Here is a 12,433-nt window from a genome sequence, read left to right on the forward strand (position 1 = left end):
GACTGATGGTGATAATAATAACAGAATATATTATTATTATTATTATTGTTGTTGTTATTATTATTATTATTATTATCATTATTATTTTTATTTCTTAATTTCCTCATTGTCATCGCTTCAATTTCAAAAAATCCTTTGTTTCAGGAATTTGCTATTTTCTTACGTATTTATGGATGTTCACCAACCTGCAGTAAATACTTTGTCTATTGTTTTAGATGTCCTGGTAATTTGAGACAATCAAACTGTCTCAGTCCCCTCCTGTATTGAGCTTTTCTGCTGTCTGGCGTCATTGTCATTGAATAATTAATAGGTTCATTTGTGAAGGCTTCATTTTTCCGATCAGTACAATGTCATTATATTCAAAGAGGAAATCTTTATTTTTCCTGCAACATCTGAAACATTGAATACACTGGCAGGACACTCACTATAAATACACTGTCCAACCTATGCTCAAACCCGCAACTGTAGTGCTTTAGTTTTATGTTTAATGCAAATGTTGTAAGTTGTTGAAATTGTTGTACTAGACCATGCACTAGTTTCATGAAATATAACTAATAAGGCCATCACACCACCAATCAGAAATTGGAAATTTATCATTACTAAATGATCCAAACTTCATCAAATACTTTGAAAAAGAGTGGTTAATATTTCTGGAAACTAATGACCAGCAACACCACCTCTGGGAGACAAAAGCAGTTATAAGGGGTAGAATAGTCTCGTACTCCTCATTTAAAAAGAAGAAAGAAAACTTAGTGGAAGCAGAACTACAACATAAAATAAAAACATAAGAGACACCTTATGCTGCATCCCAAGATGAGCACTTGTTGAACAATATAAGAAAATTAAAACTCGAATTAAACAAAATAATAGAAAGAAAAACACAGTTCCAACTAGAGAGATTATGGTTAGAAAACTTTGAAAATAGCAATACATCCAGTAGATACCTAGCTAACCAACTTAAATTAAATAAAGAAAAAACAACTATCCACTCCATAAAAGACGGGGTGGTAAACTAACCCATACACCGGAAGAAATAAATAAAAATTTTTGAGATTTCTATAAAAAAATTATATTCATCAAACAATAACGCATCTAGTACAGACATAAACACATTACTACAAAACCTTCTGGTCTACATTAGTACAAACATTCTATAAAACGGTAATAGAAATGAAGGAAAGCTGTATTCTTCCCACATACATAAACACAACACATATCTGTCTCCACCTCAAACCTGAGACTCCTCACTCCCATCCAGCTATCACCCAATCTCATTCAATAAACGCAGATCTCAAAATCATCTGCAAAGCCTTAGCAAGGAGAAAAAAATCACCCCCTTCATAATCCACCCAGACCAGACAGGACTCATTAACAAATAATACGGACAGATAAGTAAATATAATAGACTACTGCGCAATCAATAAACTTAAAGCAGCAGTGGTTTCACTAGATGCAGAAAAAGCATTTGATAGAGTAAACTGGAAATTCCTCCTTGTTACAATGCAAACATTTGGATTCTTCTCCAAGCTTCACCCTCCAGAGAGGCACTAGACAAGGTTGTCCACTCTTTCTGTCACTGTTTGCCATTTTTATTAAACCACTTGCAGCTGCAATTCACGCAAACAAAAATATTACAGGTATTCAAACAACAAAACTCCATCACAAAATAAGCCTCTATGCTGATGATGTATTACTTTTCATCCAAAACTCAAAAAGCACTCACTCTGAAACTATTACACTTCTTAATAAATTTTCAGCCATATCAGATTACTCAATGAATTGGACAAAATCGATTATCCTACCAATCAACCATGACTTCAAATCATCACCATCCAGTCCTCTGAAATCAGGAAACATCAGATATCTGGGTATACATTTCTCCTCCAGGCTGTCAGATCTAGCACAATTAAACCATACTCCACTACTTAAATCAATAGAGGATGACCTCCTACTATGGAATTCCTTACCTACATCACTTATGGGAAGACTTACCAAAAATCAATTACCTTTTTTCAATGATCCCCACTCAGCCTTCACCAATTTGGTTTAAATCTTTAGACTCTGCCATCACTAAATTCCTCTGGAAAACAAACCACCACGCATTAGTTTAAAAACCCTTCAAAAAGCAAAAGCCTGTGGTGGTCTGGAACTTCCAAACTTGCACTATAACTTCCTTGCAAATAAGCTTCAGTATGTCCAAAATGGATTAAACCCAACCTACTGTTGCTAGACATTGAAGAAACACTCTGTAAAGAAATTCAAATCTCCAATCTGTCATTTGTAGGCAAAATCATCAAACTGCATCAGTGCTTTAAAAGCGTAAATATAAATACCTCCCCGTCGGCCTGGTGGGAATTCATTAAACTCTCTGGGTCCTCACATATATGTAAATTTACCCCAATCTGGAATCATCCAGACATCCTGCAAAATAAGATAACATTAAAACTAAAATCATGGCAAGAAAAAGGTACAAGGCACCTGAAACAAATTATCCAACATAACAAATTCATCCCACTTCAGAACAGCAACATGTCTTTTGAATATCTACAAATCAAATCTGTAATCCAGGTGAGGTTAAAAACTAGTAAATTGGATGTAGAACTACCTCCAGTGATCAAACAATTTCTAAAATGTATGTGTCCAAAAACACATGCACTATTAACAGAAAATGATTGCACAATGTCTTTGCCAAGCACAAAATGGGATCATTCAAAATGATAAAAAAAATCCAGACCTACAATGAATATCTTCCACAGAACACACTTCACAAGACAAAGGATGTTCAGAATGGGGTTCTCACAATCAAATACCTGTTCAAACGTCAATAAAAACACAGAAGATTGCTACATGCATGCTATATGGCTATGCACACCTGTGACCTCACAGCATGTCTCGGATGCACCATACCACCTTCCCCCACAATATGCATATTGGGTGATTTAAATCAAATAAATATAGTTTAAATAAGTTTAAGCCAATACAGAACGCACATCTCTATGGAGAGATTGTCTGCTTGCGTAAAAAAACAATTGCTGACTTTGATTTAACCTGGGCACTATATTTCTTAGGGCAGGTGGGTGAATGTGTCTTTTCTGTTTGGTCTGCTGAGCTGGAGTTATCTGGTGGTCTTTGGGGCGTGGATCGGGGTTGACCTGTGGGACGGTAGCGTGGGGGGGCCTCTGCTTGTGGGATCTGTCCTGGACTGGCTTGGGGGTCTGCCCGTCTTCCGTGTCTGGGGGCCCCCCTACCTTGGGCTTCCACCTGTCCCTCCTTGGGATGGAGGGGCGTGCAGTCAGTCACTGGTGGGCGGTGAGGGTGGCTGTGGCAGGTTCTGGCCTGGGTAGTCTGGGGGGACTCCGCTTGCCCCGGTGGTGGGCTGGCACCACCTTGGGATGCTAGCAGGCTCTGGTTGCGGGGGACCTGGGCCTCTGCGATCTGCCTGGGTGTGGGTTGACTCGGCCTCTGTCTGTGGTCTTATCAACACCTGTTCCCTCGGGCTGACCCTGGGTGGGGTGGCCTCTGCCTCGGACTCCTCCGACTGGTCTCTTACGGGGTGGATGCGTAGCTATCCTGGAGGTTGGTGGCTGCAGGTCTCTTCTGCCCTGTGTGACTGCTGGGTGCCCTAGACGCCTGGATCCTTATCGGCCCACTGCTGGGGGTTGGCCGGGCACTGGCTCAGTCCCCCACTGAGATTCCAACCAAATGATAATCCCTGCACATATACACTGATATTTGCGCTCACACACGGACACACACACTCACACACATCCCAATACATTATAAGATAAATCTAAACTGATATGGCTGCTGTAAGCCCGGATACCCTCTCTTTATGTGGTTGCTAACGATTACTATAGAAACTGTACCTGTTTTACAAATGAATGTCATGTTTTGTTTTGTCGAGTATGTTCTGTCAGTTTTATATAATTTCAACCGTTTAATGTTACTAACCTGTTACTAACCTACTAATGTCAGTAAGTCATAAGTTGTTTATGTTTTGTTTTGTTGAGTATGTCCTGTCTGTTTTATATATTTCAATTGTTTCATGCTACTAACCTATATGCTATCATTGATAGTCTACCTCTCTCTCTCTCCCTCTCTCCCTCCCGCTCACTCCCCCATCTTTCCCTCCCATTGTCTTACCACTCCCTGTACCCCTGTCCGGTATGGTTGCCCACACCACATATTCTTAAAACAAATAAATAAAAATAAATATACTGCAGGCCAAGTGTCACGGACTCGCCACAAGGCATGCAGTCAACCACATGTCCTAGGTACTGGGCACTAGGTTAGAGAAATAAATAAAAATTGTTGTACTAAATGTCTATAGAGAAACATTATCTGACCATAGTCACTTTCAATGTCAGTTCTTTGGCCTCCAATTCCAATGTAAGAGACACATTTTTGTCATTTAACTCACACAATGTGTACATTTGTAAAGCTCCTTGAGATAATGCATGTTGTGATTTGGCATGATACAAATAAAATAGATTTGATTTATTTGTTTATTTGACATCATCATCATTATCAACTTTACTGAAGGGTAAAATAAAATGTTTATGTGTTAAGGGGTTAAAATTGTGGTCCTAAAAGGAAACCCTTGCAGGCCAGCAGTCAGCAGCACTGAAGAAAGACACAAATCTCCATGTGCCTCTGGAGAGAGATCAATTACGATCTTATGACTCCTGGTGATCAATAATCTGATCAATAAATGGGGGGAATCAGATCACAACTCACTATGTGCTTTGATTTTCACAAAAATTACCTGAACACTTCAAAGCACATGTTCACAGACACTGGTTTGTATCTGTAGCAAGAGTCTGAAGAATAAACAAACAGACAAACAAACAAACAAGCAAACGGTTATTGAGCTCTTGTTCCTTGTTCTCCTTTTTTCTGTCTGCCTGTGTGACTCTACTGGGACAGGAATGCTGGAAGATATCTGAGGGTTGCTAGGTAACCATACCCACACACCCAATCAGCTAGCAGAAGTGCAGGACAGACAAAAAGTAGGATGTTGCACTAAAATAGACCTCCCACCATCAGACCACTACCACCCTGCTGGTCACCAGTAACTGTCTATCACTTTGCTTCTAACACATTACATTACATTACATGTCATTTAGCAGACGCTTTTATCCAAAGCGACTTACAAAAGTGCATTTAAACATTTGGGTACAAATAAGAGCTAGAAGTAAGTAAGAGCTTCAAGTAGTAACACAACATGCTCAACATAACAACATAAACTCATAATCAACATAACACAACATAGTCAACATTGCACAACATAAGACAACATACTGAACACAACACAACATAGTCAACACTCTACACTCCACCTGGCTGTCATGCCTGACTGTCCCATTCCTCCTATCCTACAGCTACAGTGAATCAGTGGTTTCATGTTGTCATATCTTTTCATGTTGCAAGTTTAAGTCCTTTGGATGTTATATTATTTGTCGCCACCGAAGCAACTGAGTTAATCAGTGGTTTCATGTTGTCATATCTTTTGGGTGAATCACGCCGCATTCACAGTCAGCAGTTTGCTGCATAAAATAAAATGAAATCAAAATAAAAATGTAGCCTAAAGCTAAATCTATTTAGAATTTTGACCTCACTTGTCCATACTGATTTGAAAGACACAATGAGGAAAAAAAAAGAATAATCTGATTTGATATAGGCTCTTGTCAATATATTTTATTTGAAGAATGTATTAATTTATGTGAAACTGTTAATATGAGAGTTTCAAAAGTCTCAGGGACGAGTTCAGGGCCATGTTCATTTCAATGACTGTCAGAGACTGGTTGACTTTTGCAGAGGGTGTCCAGCTTTGTCTTCATATGCAGACACAAACACGTTAATTACCTCATTATTGGAGGAGGTCGTTAGTGCAGGTCACTGCTTTTTAACACAGAGAACACAGAGGCAGGTCCTGAGAACATGCAGACCTTACATTCAGATTTATAACCCCCCCCCACACACACACATGCGCACAAACACATACTGTATACACACACACTGAGGTGATCAGCAGTTTTGTTGGTTCTAATCCAGCAGCTGATAAATGTGGTGGTTTTACTAGAATTGCGGCATGTATCAACCACCAAACTAAATGTGTTCAAGTAACAAGAAAATTTAACTAAACAACTGAACAACCTGTAGAAATGTGTACTATATTCAAGGTAATAGTGTGTTTTATTTGCTTGCCTGTCTCTAAGGACTTTGGATTGGGGGATTTTACCACCAGAATTTACCTCAACAGTCAATGTTTACATGCACAGTTTAATCGATCTAAGGCTGTAGACCGAATTAAACAGGCAATAGGACAACTTGCCAATTCCAAGTATACATGTGGAGGAGAAAATTGATTTGTTTGCCATGTATGTCTGGCTCCACCTCAAATCAGTATCCGGTTGACCTTTACGTCACAGAAAAACAAACAGCGTATGACGAAATGTACTGTTTTCATGGATGGTGAGATGGATCATGCTGTGGTTCTGTATGTTTCGTACCTGCTATACATGTTGATTGTGATACAAATCAGACAGAGCATGACTCTTGTGGTTGTTGTGTTGTCTGAAGTAAGACCACCGTATGATCTGGGAGAGCTTCCAGGTCGAAAGACCGAAAATTTTGGTTCATGGGCCGAATGACAAGTCTGGCTCCAGTCTGACTAAGCGTATGCAAGCAGGAGTAATCGGACTATAAATCACATTATCCAGGTATGTTAGTCTGACTAAGACTAACATAACAAACAATTCTAGTCTGACAAACGTGTTTATATGACATTTAGCAGACCAAATTATTGTCTTAGTCCAACTTTTAACATGCATGTAAACTCACTGATTGTCTGTCATAAAGTTAAAGTCAGTTTTTATTAATCCCCTTAGGGAAGTTATTCCTCTACAATTGACCCATCCTAGAATTAGGAGCAGTGGGTTGCCACACTGAGTAGTGCCCAGGGAGCAATGGGGGTTGGGTACCTTGCTCAGATGTACCCCAGCTCTTTTGGCCAGGTGGGGATTTGAACCAGCAACCCTACAATTATAAGCCAAATAATGTCAAGCAGAAAGTGTTCCAAAATTGATTGTTCCAAATGGGATAGAAACACAACAATGTCATCTGCAAATAGTCCAATCTTATTCTTCATATTATTTATATTAATACCCATAATATTTGGATTGCTCCTAATGGCTATTGCCAGCACAAACAGGAGTGGGGAAAAGGGGTCTTGCCCCTTGCAAGTTTAAATCCTTTGGATGTTATATTATTTGTCGCCACCAAAGCAACTGAGTTATTGTATAATATTTTAATCCAAGTGGAGAAATATTTGTCTAGACCAAAACGAGAAAGCACTTCATGGAGATAGTGATGCTCAACCCAGTCGAAAAGCTTTTTCTGTTTCCAGAGACAGTAGTGCTGTATTTTGGACTCGGCGAACACAATGAAAAGCTTGGCGCCCCTTGACAAACCCATTTTGATCAGGATCAATGAGAAGAGGCAGGTATCTCTCCAGCCTGTGCCAACACTTTCGCTAATATCTTAGCATCAGAATGTATGAGATTGGGCGATATGACTCCCATTTTGTGGGTGGTTTCCCAGGTTTTAATGATACAATTATGAAAGCATTATGCAGGGATGTAGGAAGTGCGCCTGCTTGAAAGCTATCCACCAACATATCGAATAGAAGGGATATTAATTTATCTTTGAAAATTTTATATAAATCTAATGGAAGTCCATCAGGACCAGGAGCCTTTCCCCCTTTCATTTTATCAATAGCGTAAGAAATTACATTTTTTGTAAAGCTCAGCTTTAGCTTCTTCACTAAGTGAAGGGATTTTAATTTGATCAAAAACATTGTGGAGAGATTCAGTGGTTATATTTATTTCAGATAAGTATAAGTGTGAATAATATGACTCAAAGAGATTGTTAATCTTTCGGGGGGTTATCATCTTATCTCCATTTGTATTTATAATCTAATTTATCCTTCTCTCGCATTGCTGTGTTTTTATGTGCCATGCAAGAAGTTTCCCCGCCTTCTCTCCCTGATCATAATAAGTCTGCTTCAGTCTGATCTGTCCTGGAGAGGCTTTATATTGTATTTTGCTTTCAAATCGCAAGTTTTCTTTGTGCCTCACTACTATTGTTTGTTTTTATTTTCAAATCAAGCTCCTTTATGTCATTTTCAAGTTCAAGCATCTGTAAATATTGTTTATTTGATTTATTTTTAGTATATCCTACCATCTGACCTGAATGTAGGCTTTAAAGGCCTCCTATGCTTACTGCTGTGGATGTTTCAGTAGTGTTAAGACGGAAGTAGTCATCAATATTCAAACTGACTAATTCCAAAAACTTAGGGTTCTGTAACCAAAGTGGTTTCAGACACCAAATAGTCTGACCTCTAAGGTCAGCCGAAGCACTAAAGTACACTTAGAGTACTTAAGCAAGATTAAAGCGTGGTCCGATAATAGGATGCCCTTATACAAACATTCTTTAACTTTAGAAATAACTGTACTGGAAATTAGATAATAGTCTATACGGCTGTAGGTATTATGACTAGCAGAGTGACATGAATATTCTTTCTTTATTGGGTTTCTATCTCTCCAAATATCTTTTAAGTTCAAGCATAAACCGATGTATTATCTTCCTGCTTCTTGGGTGAGAGGTATCTGAACCTGAAGAATGTAGTTGAAGTCACCGCCAATTATTATGTCTCTTTATAATGAAGATATTCATAAGAACAGATTATTATAAAAGTTTGGATCATCATTATTGGGTCCATATAGATCAGGGGTGGGACTTCTGCATCCGAACCCAAAACTTCTGGAAGCCAGGTTTAAAGGAATGACACTGAATCGACCCCCTCAGTTCCTTCAGACCGATCAGCCTCAGATTGGACCGTCGATGTCTGTTTTCCAAATCATCCAGTTACAGGGTGAGCTTGTGAACTTTATTTTGAAGGGATGACTCTTTGCTAGCCAGTGAAGAGATGTCGTCTTCAGCTTTGCTGATGAGGGTCTCAGCCGAGGTCAGCCTTTCAAAGAAAACATCTATCTCTTTTATTTCTTGATTGGATATTATGACTTCTCGTATTTGAGTAGAGACGTCCACTCTAGTTAAGTGTATGGCTGCTAAAATGTTAGCCTTGTCATCTACCTGGGCAAGCATTAGCAACCTCCTCTTCCTCTCCATCCAGCGAGGTGCGGTCTGTGCTAGCATCGTTAACGTCGCCAGCTTCATCCGCTTTCCTTGGATTATTTTTACGTGTGTTTGGCATTTTTTAGAGAAATTTGTGATAAAATCAGTTCTGAGGCAAGCGTGGACAAATGAGTGACTCTATTGGCGTTTTTCCACCGGCTCGACACGGCACGATTAGGTTGCATCTCCACTACAAAAAATTATCGACTTCACGTGGGCAGAGTCATCCATGGACGGCTACGTGAAACTGTGGTGACTTTGTTTTGCACGACACACACACACACACACACACACACGAGTGACTAGTGACTTTACACCAGACTTCTGTAGTTGTTGGAGATTAACCCACGTTTTTAGGATTGTAAAGTAGTTTTAACTGATCTACAATTCGGCACTGTTCAGCTTGATTTCTGTCCACACGTCTCTGGAGTACAGCCTCCTACTCCACAGACTACAGCGGCAGCGGTCTGTGATGCCGCTCGTGATTGCCGGAGATGTCCATAAATACACCACTCCACTTTAAAAGACTCCTGTTAAATATAGAGGTTTCCCTGTAGTTGTTGGAGATTAACCCACGTTGATTGTTAAGTAGTAGTAGTGATCACGGTTCGGCGCTGATCGGCTTGATTTCTGTGTGGGAGGTCTCTTCCTGTGACGGGACTCTGGCCAGTCAGACACCGGTAGTCTGACCAATCATCGCATAGTACCTACTTGCCGGAGCAGGTACTAACACTGGGTCAGTTACCCCCGGCAACATACCCTCTCACCCCCCTGTCTCATTAAGGGGAGGTGAGAGGGCTGGTTACTGTTGGCTAATCATCACTGTAGACAGTATCTGGTACTGTAGACCTCATGTGTCAGGTTGTGAAATGTTCCTATCAGAGATCACATCATGATGGAGAATATAGCTGATGTGAATATTTCTGATGCAGCTAGAAACACTTTAACTTCACTGTAGTTTAGAAGTGATTTTTTGAATCTTAATGTTTGACAGCATTTCAGTGACTGTGTTTATATTTACACGTGGAAATATAGTCATGAAATAGCGTTGAGCAAAATGTTTTAATGTAAAATAGAGTCAAAAAAGTGAATCAGTTTGAACACGGACACTTCATTTGGTCTCTATAATCATAGGTCCATAAGTAAACTATCAGTTTGATCCATATTCTCATGTTCAGTTTGTGTCTCATCAGGTTACAGCTGAATAAATATCAAATCAAACGTAACATAATGGTAGGACTGCAGCATTTTAACATCCATTAATGAAATTAAAGTCTGTTAAATGATGAATGAGTGGATTACGCTGTATGTAAAAACACTTAATGTAATAGTGTTCATTTATTGACTCGTCTCTTCCCTCCTGTTTTTGAAGATAAATATCATGGTCGTTGACATGTGTTCATATTTCTGCACACATGGATTAAAATGGAGGCTGTGCTCTTTGTTTACCCATTGCCATGGTGAATCGCAGTATCAGAGCTCCATTGATGATGGCTTTTTTCATTTCTAACGAACACGCTTAACTCAGAGTGAACATACTCAGAGTTGATTGAACTAATGCTGATCAGCTGTTCTGAAACTGAAAACTCAGAGTTTGACAGCTCAGAGTTGGTCAACCTAGAATTAAGGTTTTAACTCAGAGTTTGTTGAACCTGCTTTCTGAAACAGGCTCCAGAGGGGTATTCCAGAAAGCAGGTTCAACACACTCTGAGTCTATCCCTGAACTCTGAGTTGACTTACTCTGAGTCGGGAAACTCTGAGTATCCGGTTCCAGAACAGCTGATCTGAGTTAGTTCAATCAACTCTGAGTATGTTAACCTCGAGGTACGCGCGTGCACAACCACTATAAAAAGCCATCATCAATGGAGCCCCGATACCACGAGTCACCATGACAACCGAGAAAAAAAAAGATCAACTTATTTCAGTGCGAAGGAGTTGGAGATCCTTTTGCTGACCTACGGAGAATATGAGCACATATTTCGCCGCGAATGCAACACAGCTGCAGCAGCGAAGGAGAGAGAGACCGCATGGGAGAAAATTGCTGCCCGAGTCAACGCGTAAGTTTGAATGTACTATTCCATTGACGTAACATTCAACCGTAAGATCGTACCATAGCCTATAGTTATGTATATATGTATATATATGTATGTGTGTGTATATATATATACATATATGTATATGTATATATATATATACGTATACATATACATATACATATACATATATGTGTATATGTTTGTATGTGTGTGTATATGTATGCCTCCTTTTTAACAAATATATATCCACCCACCCAACAGTTGTGGATGGTGTAATCTGCCTGGTTCAGCCTCCGACTGAAACAATTGTTAACCCTGCAGCTGTAAGTATTCCATACTCAGATCTTGCCTCAGATGGTAGTTCAAAGTATTCTGAAACAGTATCTTTTCCTGCATCACAGGAGGAGGAGGAGGAGGAGGATGATGATGAGGAAACGCTGTCTGCTGCCACAGGGAGAGATCCGGAGGGGCCTACTGAAGTGTGTCTTAATATTATGTATAGCTACTGGCACTGCTCTACCCATTCATATTCATTTACATTCTTGAGTGGAATTTGGAGTTTGACATGTACACTGAAGTGATGAGCATAGATAATGGACAAACTAGCACATTCTTGTCCTTCAACAGAACATGGCTGGGCATCACCATGAGGAGGGTCCATCAACTTCTAGAGCACAGCTTGACACAGTGAGATTTTCGGTCAATACCATGTTAAATCTCTATGTAGAACTGCAGGAATTAAATGTCGTCCATATGTTTCCGAGTTGCCGGTAAAAGAGTTGTACAGGGTGCACCTAATGAAAACCATTCAAAAAACCGAGAAAGAAATGGTGTACCTGGACCAGCAAATCAGAAAAACAGACTTGTAAATTCTATTACTTTGAACGCCAGTTGAGGTGGGTGCATTGTGAAACAGGTGAATATGTGAAATATGTTAATAGTTGGAACTATATTACAAATCCTGACTGTTGCTTTTGTACTTTTAGGGAATAAAGAAGAACCAAATCACATGTGAATTTGTCTTTTATTTTTAATCAAAACGTCTAATCTGGGTCGGAAGATTCTCTCACGACGTAATGCATTTCTAATCAATACGGCTTCGATGTCGATTGGATTTCTAATGAATGGGCAATCCATGTCTAACTGCTTTCTTCGTGTGGGAGAAGACAGGTAGAAACTCTGGGTTTCTTATAGTAAAC

General features: G+C 39.6%; 1 protein-coding gene across 2 annotated transcripts in view; it reads right to left on the reverse strand.

The window, feature by feature from the left end:
* LOC122769398 (dematin-like) overlaps window positions 1-12,433 on the reverse strand; it is a 40,412-nt gene that overhangs the window by 20,408 nt on the left and 7,571 nt on the right. The gene's annotated exons all lie outside the window — the stretch shown is intronic.

This window comes from Solea senegalensis, linkage group LG5 (assembly GCF_019176455.1).
Source record: "Solea senegalensis isolate Sse05_10M linkage group LG5, IFAPA_SoseM_1, whole genome shotgun sequence".
Taxonomy (NCBI): Eukaryota; Metazoa; Chordata; class Actinopteri; order Pleuronectiformes; family Soleidae; genus Solea; species Solea senegalensis.